Genomic DNA, 12,447 nt, shown 5'->3' on the forward strand with positions numbered 1-12,447 from the left:
CACGAGCCCAGTAGCCATGGAGGACAGAAGAGGTGCTGGACTTACAGGCAGTTGAGAGTTGCCCAAAGTTGTGTGTGCTGGGCACATGCCTTTAACCACTGAGTCATCTCTCCAGGACCCAGTTTCCTGTTGTATTAAGTCTCCACATGATTCCACATATTGTAGTCTGTGAAATGATGGCACACACACTCCTGATTATATGTGTGTGTGCGTGTAAATTATTATATACATGTAAATTATTTTATATATGTAAATTATTATTACATAGATAGATAGATAGATAGATAGATAGATAGATAGATAGATAGATAGATAGAGCAAGCCACACATAACTTAAAAGAACCAACTCATGCACCTCAAGATCAGGCTGTGACAAGGCACATGCGTGTGTGTGTGTGTGTGTGTGTGTGTGTGTGTGTGTGTGTGTGTATGCATAGAACCAGAAAAGCAGTCAGTGCCTCAGTAACTATCTATGATTTGATCTACCCTGTCCTCAATCCTGAATCCTCATAATGAAACTAGCCAGGCTCTGTTCCTGGGAACAGTGTATGTGTGAGTGTGTGCATGTCTGCGTGTACACATGTATGTGTGTATGTGTGTGTGTGTGAGAGAGAGAGAGACAGACAGACAGACAGACAGACACCTTTTGGGAGTCGGCTGGCTCCCACTTGCTACATTGTAATTTGGGATTTCTCTTCTTGTTTCTGTGACCGCTCTGCATACTCAAGGCTACTGACCACAGAACTTCCGAGGATTGGTCTTTCATCCTGTGGTAGGAGCAATGGGATCACAGACATGGCTATGATATCCAGCTTTCCCCTGGGTTCCAGTTGTAGAAGGTGAGCCTCAGGCCTGTGTTGGCTTTCCTGCTGGGCCATCCCCCTGCCCTTATGAATGAGTTTGGAAGGTGGCTTTCTGAGGGAGAGGTACTGCTGGGATCTAGAGAGGAGGGCTGGTGCAGTTAGCACAGCGTGGCTTGTGTTTGGCATCCTTGTCTGAGAGATCTGTGGGAAATCAGGCACTATCTTTGTGGGCAATATGGGTTTTATTGTTGTATTGACGTTCCTGACCTAACAGGAAATACAAGCTAGACTCCAGAGCGATTCGATGGCTCTCTCCCTCACTGTGCCCTTTTTGCCTTTGTATGTATGTATGTATGTATTAGTCTCAGACTGAAATTGAGAAGTACGCTGTGGGTTGCATGGCATCTGGCAGAAGGACACGGTCTTCTCCTGACAGTATTTGTGAATGAGACCTTATATTTGTGAATGGGACCTTATATTTGTGAATGGGACCTTATATTTTTGGTTTTTTTGATTTTTTGGATTTTTGTTTTTTTTGAGACAGGGTTTCTCTGTGTAGTCCTGACTGTCCTGGAACGCACTCTGTAGACCAGGTTGGCCTCGAACTCAGAAATCCACCTGCCTCTGCCTCTCAGAGTGCTGGGATTACAGGCGTGCGCCACCACCGCCCAGCTGGGACCTTATATTTTTAAATGAGACCTTATATTTATGAATGGGACCTTATATTTGTGAATGGGACCTTATATGGAAAAGAAAACCAGCTCCAGTGCAATGCGGCATGTGCTCTTATAAGGACACAAGCTGAAGACACGTAGCAACAGCAAGAATGCCGAGCAAAGACAGAAGCCCTACTGAGGTGATGCCTCTGAAGGCTGCTGTCAAGTCTCCAGGAGCTGGGATGGAGACTGAGGACACACTCTACTCAAAGCCTCTGCACAGAGTACAGTGCACCGTGACAGAGACACTTCTGTGTGAGTCACCCAATCTAGGGTACTTTTTGGTCTAAAGAACTTTTTTCAAATCTTTTGGTGGGTAGTGGGATTTGAACCCAGGACCTCATGCAGGCCAGGCAAGCACTGTACCACAAAGCTTTATCTCTAGTTCTAGATTTTTTACACATAGCAAACTACAACAGTGTGGAGTGTGCAAATAAACAGAAAGAAGGTGCCGTAGAGGGAAGACCTGGGTATCATCTGTGGCTCACTTATGCCAGCCTCGATGTTGGGGAACTTATGGGAGCTCACATGCTTCAGGGCTTTACTCTGAAGAGTGCAAACCAAGCAAGCCAAGCAAACCAAGTCCTCGCTTCATTGCAGCGCCTGCTGGGGCCGACATTCCCTCTGAGGAATCCGGAAGCCAGATTGCAGGAGACAGTTTGCAAACTCTATGGACATTCTGGGGAGAATTGTTCCTTGACTGAAAATACCTCAGCATGTAGGGCTCTGATCCTTTTCCCTGAGGAGATTGAAAAGATAGGGTATACCCAGGCTAGCCAGCGGGAACCAGCATTCAGCGGCTGCTTTTCCTCCACAGAGATCAATACGACACAATTTTTCTTGAAGTAATGTGCTGAGGGAAGAGGGCCTGCCTGCTTTTTAATACCGTGGGTTGTTTAACTACACCTCTGAGTGCGGTGCCTTCTATCAACAGGCTGTGGCTGTGCATTGAAATTAGATTTCTTTCTATTTCCTAGCAGTCTTAACAGAGTTCAAATGTCTGCTACTATTCGCTTCTATAAACCAGTTCAGTTACCCAGTTTAGATGAAAAACATGAGCTGTGTGTAGTTCATACCGTCGGTAGTTAGGGACCGTTAAGAACGCTCACTGTCTGGGGAAGGACTGTCCATGCATCGCCTTGGAGTCATTTTGTCGGGCTTGGCGAGGAGAAGAGCGCCTGCCGCCTCTTGCAGAAGAGCAGAATTCGGTTCCCAGCATTACCATCATAGAACTGACGATTTCCTGTAACGCCAGCTCCAGAGGATCTGACACTCTGGGAGCACTCCCCTGCCACACACACACACTCTTACACCACACACAGACACACTCACACATAGACACATATATTCACACACCACACGTAGACATTCACACAGACATACACATACACAGTCATACCTTCACATACCACCCATAGACACACACACACCCCACACATACATACATACTCATACATATACATATACACTCACACACCACACACAGATACACAGATATACTCACACACAGTCATACATGTAGACATACTCACACACATACACATACCACACACACATACACATACCACACACACATACACATACACAAACACATACACACACACATACCATACACACATCTACACACATACACACACATACCACACACACATACATCATACACACACCACAAAGGCACACACACTCACAAACACACACATCACACACACTCACACACACAGACCATACACACATACCTATACACATATGCACACTTACACACTTCTACACATACCACATACACACACATATCACACACACACTCACACAGCACACACACCACAGAGACACACTCATACACAGAAACACTCACATACACCATACGCACATACACACACTCACCCCACACAGAGTGAGGCCTTTAAACGCAGGTCAGAAGCAGCTGGCGTCTCCTTTTACTTCACACTAAGTTATCATTGTCATACTTCACATGTTACATAAAACCTGATGATTCTGTAAAACAGGATACTGAAGGAATAACTTTTAAAGGATAATTTTAGATTATTAGAAGGTGTTAGATATTTGTTATTTTAAAATCATTATCATCATCATCATCATCATCACTATTATTGAGACAAGGTCTCAATATTATAGCCCTAGCTAGCCTGAAATCCATAGAGGTATATCTACCTCTACCTCTTAAGTGCTAAGATAAAGGGGTACCTCACCATGCCAGGTCTTCTATGATTGTACTTTCAGAGACTTGTACAGTCTAAGCTGGCCTCAGCTCCCTACATAGCCAAGGGTAACCTCGAACTTCTGATCCTCCGGCCTTTACTTCTCAAGTGCTGGGATTACAGATATGCACTGTCACTGCTTTATGTGGTGCTGGGATATGACGTCAGATCTTCACGAATACTTGGCAAACACTCTACCAACAGAGCCGTAGCCTTAGCCTGCTGATATTATTTTAAATATGATAGTTTTAATGATCAATTATTATAATTTTTATCCTTTAAGTATATTTAACTCTGATACTTCTATACAATGCATCTTTATGACATTCACACCCACTCTTCTCCCGCTCCTCCTCATTCCAGAGTTTGATGTTGGTGATTCTTATAGAGTCACCTAAGTGAGCCTAATTCTTGCTTGGAAGGGTTTGAATGTCCATTTGGCCTCGGCCTTGAGATTACCCACAAAACTTTGTGTGTGTGTGTGTGTGTGTGTATGGGGGTGTGTATATATAGGTATGTGTTATGTACAGGTATATGTGTATGGGTGTGTATTTGTATAGGGTGTGTGTATAATGTGTATATATGGGATGGGATGTGTATATGATGTGTGTATATGTATGTGTGTGTGTGTGTTTTGGTGTGCATGTGTACAGCAGGGATGTGTACAGTATGTGTACAGTGTGTATTGTATGTGTATGTGTGTATATGGTGTGTGTTTGGTGTATATATACAATGTATGTGTACAATATGTACACAGTATATATATTGTATTGTGTGTATGGTGTGTGTTTGGTGTATTTATACAATATATGTGTACAATATGTGCACAGTATATATTGTATGTCTGTGTGTATATGGTATTGTTTGGTATATATATACAGTGTATGTGTACAGTGTGTATTGTGTGTGTGTATAATGTGTGTTTGGTGTATATATACGGTGTATGTGTACAGTGTGTATTGAGTGTGTGTATGATGTGTGTTTGGTGTATATATACAGTGTATGTGTGCAGTATGTGTGCATATGTGCTGTATAGATATGGAAGCCAGAGGAGAGGACAGTGTCCTCTATCATGCCTTACCTTATAATTTAGAGCAGAGTTCTCACCCTTCCTAACGCTGTGACCCTTTAACACCGTTCCTCACACTGTGGTGACCTCCAACCCTAACATTATTTTTGTTGCATTTGTTGTGTAATTTAGCTATTGTTGTGAGTCGTAATGTAAATATCTGGGTTTTCTGATAGTCTTAGGTGACCTCTGTGAAAGGGTGTTTGACCCCAAAGGGCTTGAGGCCCACAGGTTGAAAACTCTAAGGAAGGTCTCTCTTTGAACCTAGCATGAGCGTCTGCCGTACTCAGTGTTCCCAGTGCTAGGGCTGTAGTGTGGATAAGACCACACAATGACTGGTTTCATGGCCCTTGGGATTCGAACTCTGCTCCTTCTGCGGATGCAGCAAACACTCGTAACCATGGAGCCGTCTCCCCAGCTCAACTCAACGGGATGTGCTTTGGTTTTGTTTCAGGGGTTGTTTGTTGTTGTTGTTGTTGTTTTAATTTAAGGTCATTGGATGGAGGACCAGCGCTGTAGAACATTCCCTCTTTGCTTTCTAGCCAGCGTCCTGGGATGCGGCAGCTCTGTGAAGCAGGAAGGGAATCCTGCGGTGCTAACTCCCTGCTGTGCTGTTTCAAAGGAAAGCTCTTCCACTTCCTGGTGAGGTGGGACGGGTCACCTGTGCCCTCATGTGACAACAGTGAAGATGAAAGGAAGTTTGTGGCACCGTCTCTTCCCGCTCACTTGAAGCAGATCCAGCTAATGAGTGTTTCTAAAGGCGAGGGAGGAACAATGCTGCATTTTAAAGTCAGCTCAAGGAGAGCTGGAGCCGCGCCAGCAGCCCTGCCGGCCGTCTGTCTGTCCATTCTGTACCTTGGCTCAGTGTGCACAGGTGCTTGCTGCCAAGGCTGATGACCAGGGACTGATCCTCAGGGCTCATATAGTGGGCGGAGACGATGGACTTCTGCAAAGGTGGCCCTTTACCTCTGTACCCATTCAGTACCTGCACATGTGTATACACACACACACACACACACACACACAAACTAAATAAATGTAGCTTTTAAAAATAAGAATAAAAGCACAATTGTATCATACATATCTTGCAGCTACACAGACCAGCACAAACTAAATTATAAAAATATTAATGAGATACAAATCCTAATGCCGGCGTTTATGGTGACACACCACCTGCCTTATTCACTTCACCTTATCCTGCTCTGAGAGGGTCAGGCAGCCCAGCTGGATGCTTACGTCCTGGCTGTTCATTCCCAGGCACTGAGGTTCTGAGGCTATCAAAGCAGAGGCCAGAAGAGTGTGTGTGTGTGTGTGTGTGTGTGTGTGTGTGTGTGTGTGTGTGAGCGTGTGCGTGTGTGAGTGTGTGTGTGCATGTGAGTATGTGTGTGTTGCAGGCACAGGGAGACTGATACCATTCCCACTGTGGGGAGGGCATGAAAGCCCTCTCCTGAGGACACGGCTCTCACCTGCAGAACAAGCATTTTGTATCACACATCCTTTTTATCTTCATCGTGGCCCATGGTCACGGTCAGAATTAATTTCTATTTCTTTTGGATCCAATGTGCTTTATGTGAAGTCAAGGCTTAAGAGAGAGATAATAGTCATACACATACACAACACAAACACCACACACATATACTCATACATGCATACATACATACCCACACATAAAGATACATATGCACATACACATACACACAGACATATATACACACACATACCTCCATACACACAGACACATCACACACATATACACATATACATATCCAAACAAACACATATGTGTGCATTACACACATACATATACATATACACATATACATACATACATACATACATACATACATACCCAAACATAAACACGCATGTGCACATACACAGAGACATACACATATACACACTATTTTTGCAGTGTTAGGAACTGAACTCAGGGAGTACATGCTGGGCAAGCAGTCTCCCTCTGAGCCATGTCTCTTGATCTGTGCACGTTTTATTCCAAATGTATTAAGAGTAACTGCAGAGGAGGCTCTAACACAGATAACAGTGTAACCCTGCATTGCTGCAGGCCCAGGAATGCACTGACAGTCTGCAGGGAGGAAGTCAAACAGTCCTCCCCCTGGTGGTCAATCACATCAATAACCGACCATCCATCCGTGGGAATAGCGAAGGTTGGAGAAGCAGCGCCCTGAGGACGCAGGTCAAAGACTGGACGTGCAGCTCAGGCGAAAGAATACTTGCCTCCTGGTCCATCTCCAGCCATGGTGTGCATGCTAATAATCCCAGAAGCAGGAGGAGTAGCTGTTCAAGGTCTTCCTCCCTGCTTAGTAAGTGCAAGGCCAGATATATGAGACCCCAACTAAGGAAAAGATGGGAAGCACTGGAGACGGCTCAGTGACAAAGCTTGGTGCATAGACCGGAGGACCTGAGTTCAGTGTCCACATGAAAATGTCCATATCTTAAAGCCTTGATCTATAAGCATGACTAGGAGAGAGTCAACAAGCGTCCATGGAGACGGGAGAGCAGAAGGGTCCAATAGGGACTCATCCTGCATCCTGTGGGAAGCTACATGGGAAGAAATCATCTGTGATGCTCCGGAGAGAAAGCCCAGCGGACTCCTGCAACTGTGAGGATTGAGTTCAGATCTCCAGTGCCCATGTAAAAAGCCAGGCATGGCCGTGGACATGTCTGTGACCTGAGAACTATGTGGGACAAACACAGAAGGATGCATGAGGGGGTAAGGTCATTAGGGGCAGGAAGATCGCTGAGGCTTGCTGCCGGCTTAGCTCCAGATTCATCGAGAGAGCCTGCCTCAGAGGAACAGAGCAGGGTGCCTGAGGTGGTTTTGAGGTTGTAGTGTAAGTATATATCACATTTACACGGGGTTCAACAAATATATATACATAGGACGGATGAATGAATAATTAAATAAATATACAGCCTTGAAGTGACACTAGCACAGACAGAAAAGTGTCATCACGACACATTTCACAAAAGCCAGAGGCAAAAGATCCCAAAGGCCACTGAGGAATTGTATTAGTCAGGGCTCTCTAGAGTCACAGAACTTATGGAATGTTTCTATGTATTGAAAGAATTTATTGTGATAGATTACAGTCTGTAGTCCAACTAACCCAACAATGAGCAGCTGTGGATGGGAAGTCCAAGAATCTAGTAGTTGCTCAGTCCCACGAGCCTAGTTGTTTGAGCTGGTCTTCTGTAGAAGTAGGGTCCAACAGATGTGCTGGCAAGTAAGTGCAAGCAGTTGAAAACAGAATGAGCCTCCGGGCGTGGTAGTACACGCCTGTAATCCCAGCACTCTGGGAGGCAGAGGCAGGCGAACTTCTGAGTTCGAGGCCAGCCTGGTCTACAGAGTGAGTTCCAGGACAGTCAGGGTTATACAGAGAAACCCTGTCTCAAAAAACCAAAAAAAAAAAAAAAGAGAGAGAGAGAGAGAAAAAAAAGAGAAAAGAAAAAGAAAAGAAAAGAAAGAAAGAAAGAAAGAAAGAAAGAAAGAAAGAAAGAAAGAAAGAAAGAAAGAGAAAAAAGAATGAGTCTTCCTTTTTCCAATGTCCCTATGTGAGAGAAGTGTGGCCCAGATCAAAGGTGTGTACCATCATGCCTGGATCTAAAACTTGCTTTGTCCCAGGCTGACCCTGAACTCAAAGATCTGCTTGCCTCAGTCTCCTGGAACTAAAAGCGTGTATTACCTTGCCTGGGCCTAAGCTTTTCATGGCCACTATGCCTCAAGATCTCCATGCCAATATCCAAGTCAGAAACCTGTGTCTTCCAGCCTCAAGATCTGCATCATAGGTGAGCCCTCCAATTTTGGATTGTAGTTCATTCCAACTGTAGTCAAGTTGACAAGCAGGAACAGTCACCACAGGGATGAATGGTAGATCCATTCAGTGGAATAATACTTGGCCCTAAAAAGGAAGGAAATTCTGATCATGCTAGAACATTTGAAGGCATTCTGCCAAGCGAAACACAGCATCAAAGGGGAGCAGAGTGCTGGCCCGGGCTGCTCACCCGGTGAAGTGCCTTGGTAAGGGCACGTGTGAGCCCTGAACCCACTGTGGTTGTGATAATCCCAGCACCAGGGACAGAGACAGGAGGGCTCCTGGGCTTCCTGGGCACAGCATGGCTAACTTGCCAGGTTGTAGGCCAGTGAGAGGCACTGTCTCAAAAAGCAAGATGGGGACCGAGATGGCTCAGTAGTTAAGAGCAGTGACTGCTCTTCCAGAGGTCCTGAGTTCAAATCCCAGCAACCACATGGTGGCTCACAACCATCTGTAATGGAATCTGATGCTCTCTTCTGGTGTGTCTGAAGACAGCGACAGTGTACTCATATAAATAATAAATAAATAAATAAAACTTTAAAAAAAAGCAAGATGGAGGCCCCTGATGAACTCCTAAGGCTGTCTTGTGGACTTTATGCTGATGTAAGTAATGCAGATGTACACACACACACATACACACACACACACACACACACACAGGCAGATACTATAGCATTCCACTACATGACTAACCTGGGTAGTCCCCCTCCTGGGGACTGGGAGTGCAACAGGGGTTGCCAGAGGCTGGGGAAGGAGAGAACTGGGGAGGGGGAGGTATTGTTTAAGAAATACCAAGTTTCTGTTTCAGACGATAAAACAAATTCTGCAGATGGCAGGTGGTGAGTATGCCTAATTCTATGGAAGTGTGCGCTTAAAATTGGTTAAAATGGGCCAGTGAGATGGATCATGGGTAAGGATGCTTGCAGCACAAAGGCCTGAGTAAAAAACTTTATGAGATAAAAAGATGTTCCCGGGCTGGAGAGATGGCTCAGCGGGTAAGAGCACCGACTGCTCTTCCAAAGGTCATGAGTTCAAATCCCAGCATCCACATGATGGCTCACAATCATCCGAAAAGAGATCTGACACCCTATTCTGGTGTCTGAAGACAGCTACAGTGTACTTATATATAATAAATAAATAAAAATTAAAAAAAAAAAAGATGTTCCCATTTCATCCCTGCCTCCTGTTTCCACCCCCGCTGGCTATTGACTCCTCCTGCTAAAGGATGCAACCAGCTGGCTCCGGCCCTTGCCCCACGTCCCTAGGAAGGACCGCATCTTCATAAACCCCACAAGCCAAAGTAACTCTTTCCTCACTGAGAGCCGGAATACACAGCCGTGTAGCCATGGCCCAGGAATGCGGGCTTGCTCGGAAGCGGGTGGAGCTTGTCTGTGCCAGTCCCACATGCAACGCCCCCTTTTCCAGAACTCAAGTTATACCAAGGATGGGTAACTTGGGAGAGGCGGGATATGAACACCCAGCACCCTAAGAGCGCCCTAACACCCACGGATGTGTTACTTTCACAGGCCCGCGCTGTCGTGAATTTCTTCTATAGCCTTCAGGTATCGCCAGCTTCTTTACTCCGCCATGCTGCCCCGAGAGCATCGCGGCCTGCCCGTGGTACTCAGGGCTCTGCCCGGCGCTGGCACCTACGCACACCAACACCCTTCCCTGCTCCTCTGGCTGTGCTTGTACATATTTCAACCTGAGTTCAGTTCCTCAGCATCCGTTTAAAAGACAAGGATTACAGCCAGAAATCTGTAACATCAGCGTCTGAAGAGGGAAGGTTGGTGGATCCTGGGGTCTTGGTGGCCAGTCAGCCTAGCCCAAATGGCTAACTTGAAATTCAATGAGAGACCCTCGCTCAAAAAATAAGATGGAGGGGCCTGGAGAGATGGCTCAGTGGTTAAGAGCGCTGACTGCTCTTCCAAAGGTCCTGAATTCAAATCCAGCAACCACATGGTGGCTCACGACCATCTGTAATGAGATCTGACGCCCTCTGCTACATTATACTTTATAATAATAAATAAATCTTTGGGCCAAAGTGAGTGGGGCCAACCAGAGCAAGCAGAGACCCTAAATTCAATTCCCAGCAATCACATGAAGGCTCACGAACATCTATACAGCTACAGTGTACTCATATACATAAAATAAATATATAAATCTTAAAAAAATAAGATGGAGATATGAGAAGATTCCAAAGTTGGCCTCTGCCTACCTCCCAACAAGAACCTTCCTACAGATGGTGGGCAGGATCCCCAAAGGCCTCTACTGTCCATTCAAACAAGTGGCAGTTGGTGTTGGGATTCAGGGGCTAAAAAGCAAATCAGCAGAGTGGGAGAGAGCCCACTGCCTATATCAAGCAAGTGTCCTTTGCTTAGTTTTTGTTTCTTGAGACAAGGTCTCACTATATAGCCTTGACTGCCTTGACCAGGCTGGTCTTGAACTCACAGAGATTGTCCTTCCTCTGCCTCATGAATGCTGGGATTAAAAGCATGTGCCAGCTCCCAGCTCAACTGTTTCTTCTAAAGATCAATATGTAGACACTACTTTAGCTCACCGTTATTCATGATCATTCCACGTGACCCGCCCTGTGATCTGCCCTGTGACCCGCCCTGTTTCCACACCCTGGGATGCTTCACAGGGCCACTGAACGCCCTCTCCAGGAAAGTGACTCAGTGTAGCTTCGTCTGCTCTGGAACCAAAGGGGAGCTGGACTCTGCTTTTGCCTCCCACCTGCGCACCAGACTCTGTTTCTGCAGACTCGGTGGGCTCCAGGGAAATGTAGTGGTTATTGGCTCTCCACAGACCACACTCAGGCACTCAAAGGGCCCAGGCTGGGTGAGCAATCTTCACCCCCAGGAGAGAAATGTATACAGCATGCTCTGGGGAGATAACTGCCCCCTCTTAGAGTAAGCTTATTCCTTTCCTCCTGTGCCTATCTATCTCCATAGCTACCCAATAACGCCCATTCCTCTTGATACTGCTGGGATCCACCAGGAACCAGGACATACCTAGCTCAGGATTCACTCATGATCAAATAGTTTGCGTATTTCCAGAGGACCAATAAATCCGAAATTCAACATGGGACCTATGGTCAGTGTGCACTGTCCTCAGCTGTCCTCAACTGCAGGAGACCTTGGCCTCCCCATTAGGAAAACAGCCGCTGTGCACCCCCACCCCCACCCCCATGAGAGATTCCTCCTCCACAGTAACTGGTACAATGGTGTCTCCATGTGATCGCCACCTTCACTGCTGTTCAGGCTTCAGAGCCTTCCACAGTTCCTAAGCACAGCATCTGGTTCCCCGCTGGTCCACCACCACCCTACCCCACCCCCCACCCCCACCCAACTACCCCACCCCCATCCCCCACTCCCCAACCCCCAATCCCCTCTCTGGGATCCCAGCTTCACATGCATCTTGCCACATTTTCTTTTATGTCACCTTTACCCTCTCTGCATGCTTATCCGCTCTGGAATGCTTGACCAGTTTACAAACCCAATTTGCACGCTGATCTAAGACACTCCTCTGGAGACACTTGCACAGAGCAAACCATAGGCCTCATCACACGGTAAAGCCACAGAAGCCTCTCTGGTCCCAAGGTGCTTGCTGAATTAACAGCCCTCTTAACCCTTCCTCGGTCTGACCAGGCACACACTGCCTCCCCTGCTGTCTTACATTTTCTTACTCCTAGCTGGCTGATTCTTTTGATGGACTCTAAGTTTTCAGACCCACAAGGGGGCTTTTTTGGTAAAGATCTAAGCTGCTGTTCCTTACAGCAGATTTGAGCCTCCTCTCTTTTATGTGATT

This window comes from Apodemus sylvaticus, chromosome 8 (assembly GCF_947179515.1).
Source record: "Apodemus sylvaticus chromosome 8, mApoSyl1.1, whole genome shotgun sequence".
NCBI lineage: Eukaryota > Metazoa > Chordata > Mammalia > Rodentia > Muridae > Apodemus > Apodemus sylvaticus.